At 55.3% G+C, this 2,613-nt stretch overlaps 1 protein-coding gene across 1 annotated transcript in view; it reads left to right on the top strand.

Moving 5' to 3' along the window:
* The window catches only part of DEAF1 (DEAF1 transcription factor), a gene marked incomplete at its 5' end in the record, with an annotated part of 20,277 nt that overhangs the window by 11,516 nt on the left and 6,148 nt on the right, over window positions 1–2,613 (top strand). The window lies entirely within an intron of this gene.

Genomic DNA, 2,613 nt, shown 5'->3' on the forward strand with positions numbered 1-2,613 from the left:
CCCTCCACAAGCCCGGGTCGCACAAACCCTCACCCAGCCTGGCCTTGAAGACATCCAGGGATGGGGCATCCACAACATCTCTGGGCAACCTGTCCCAGTGCCTCACCACCCTCTCTGGGAAGAATTTCTTCCTGATACCTAATCTAAACCTCCCTGATTTCAATTTGTACCCGTTACCCCTTGTCCTGTCACTACAGGCTCTTGTAAAAAGTCCTTTCCCAGCACCTTTGTAGCCCCTTCAGATACTGGAAAGCTGCAATGAGGTCTCCTCGGAGCCTCCTCTTCTCCAGGCTGAACAAGCAGAGTTGTTGAATCGGAGTATTCGTGTCGTGGGGAAGGGAATGCTGTGCTCTGGGATTCCAAGAGCTACGGGTAGCAGGCTGGTAGTACAGACTCTTTGGTGTTGTGAGCTCTCCCATCAGCCATCCGCAGATTTCTGTGGCGTGGACACTGAGTCCTGGTGCAGGAGAGCTGGCGAGCGTTCAGCCCTGTGGTGGCTGCTTTCTTGCGTCAGGTGAGCGGGGCGATTGGAGGCTTTGGACGGCCCGGGGAGGCAGAGGGGTAAAAAGAACAGCAAGCTGTAGAGGTTCTGGGCAAGGGGAGCAGTAAAACTCTCCTGCTGAGCGGAGTTGGCACCACACAAGCCTTGTGGCGAGACTACAAGGTCAGCTGGTGTGACCGGAGTGTTGGCTTGTACCCCGTGGCCCTTCCCGCCCCTGCACAGGACGATCTACAGGGATTGCCCTCTTTACCCTGCTTTTCTTCTCTTGATGCATGGCAGGGACCCTGGATTCTTGGTAACCCCAGCTCACTGCAGCTGAGTTCATTTTTGGAAAAAACTTTGGGTTTCTGGGTACGGGGCTGGCACTGGGATTAATTGTAGTAAATATCAACTAATTGCTGCTGCTTTTGGGTTGGCCAAAGGTGCTTTTTGGACTGCAGGAATGTTTCCCTGCTCTGTAGCGCGGGTCTCTCTTCCGCCCTCAGCAGGCGTCTGCGCCAGCTGCTTTGCTGGAGAGTCGAGGTTCGCCAGAGGGAGCAGCCGGCGTCTTCCTGCCGCGGTGGTTGGGTTTTGCTGGGCCAAGTTCATACAAAGGACGTAGGTGCTTTATTGTTATGCTCACGGAACTTCCAAGGGCTCTCCGTTCGCATGAGTGCCGAGTGTGGCGGCATGGATGCTTCCCGGGAGGAGAGCCGGCAGTCGGCAGCACTTCCGCTCAGCAGTGTGTTCCTGGGTATTTCGGAGGGAGAGACTGTGCCGTGGTATCGGAGCTGCAGCGCAGGGGCTGTACAGCAGATTAAATGATAATAGAGCCCTAGACTCAGCTCTTCCTGGGAGCGCGACTCAGTGCAGAGCAGGATTAAAGAAATCTCCTGGGAGCAGGCTGCTTCCCAGCTGGAGACAAACTCCGTTGCCAGGACTGCGTATCTGTGTCTCACAGCGGGCAGAGCTGCTCCCACGGTTGTCCCAGCTCTTGAGGAGGTTGACTTGGAGCGCTTTTGATCTTGTAACTGTCCGTATCCCTGACCGTATCCCTCTGCCGCCTGTGCTGAGTGGGGCACGGCCTCTCCTTCTGATGGGAGAGCAAGACGGGGCGCTTGGCACGGCGCTGTCTTCACCTGCCCTCGGGAGGCGGCCCGAAGTGGCCCCGGGTTGGGGCAGAGTGGAGAAGCAGTGACAAGAACGGCCAGCACGTAGGAAGACTTGCTCGCGCGCTGGTTTTCTTGCAGTTGTTGCAGAGAGCAGTGAATTAAGCACTAATAACTCGTCATCAACGCTTATAGGACCTGTTGTATATTGTAAATCACTCACTGTATTGTGTTTCACTTATTATTTAATGAGCTTTGGCCTTCATTAAGCATCACAGGTGAGCCCGTCCGCTCCCTTAGAGCAGCAGTTTGGCTGGCTTAGCGGGATACCAGGAGCTGTGCTCTGTACTGGGCAGTGGGAGGGCTCGGGGCCTTGCAGAGCTCGGGTGAGTGAAAGGCAGGCTTGTGCTCCCACTTCTCTTTGGGCAGGGGGGGCACTTGTGCTGCCCCTGTGCTTGTGGTCTTGTCTGCGAAGTCAGAGAGTGGACGTCGCTGTTTCACTCTGGGCATGAATGACATTAGCCAGGGCTCTGGGGTGGGGTTTTAGGATCATGCTATCCGCCTGGTTTTTACTGTTTTGAAGGGGGAAATGCCAGTGTCAGAGAGGAACTGGGGCATCTGTGAAACGTAGCGAGTGAAAACCGTACAAAATTAGAAGTGCAGCACAAATTAGAAGCATCTACAGTCACGTTTCTCTCTTTTGATGGCGTGGCTCATCTGAATTTTGTAGGATTGGATCCCTAATTGCAGTTCCAAACACGCGGTCGTGCCTAGGTACAGGGCACGTTTCAGGATCGTGGTTTGCTGTGTAAACAGCAGACACGTGTGCCGCTGGCGCTCGGCCCGTGCGCAGCTTTACGTCGGCCGGCACCCAACAGGTTACGCTTGTGTTCCCTACAAGTCTTGGGGGATGTGCAGGAAAGGGAAAATGCCAGAGGATTTGCAGACGGCTTCTGCATTGCAGCGTTGTGTGTGGGATGGGTGAAACCAGCTGCCCTGGGGGGGCGTTGTGTGGATCTTCCG

This window comes from Eurypyga helias, unplaced genomic scaffold, assembly GCF_000690775.1.
Source record: "Eurypyga helias isolate BGI_N326 unplaced genomic scaffold, ASM69077v1 scaffold17630, whole genome shotgun sequence".
Lineage (NCBI taxonomy): Eukaryota > Metazoa > Chordata > Aves > Eurypygiformes > Eurypygidae > Eurypyga > Eurypyga helias.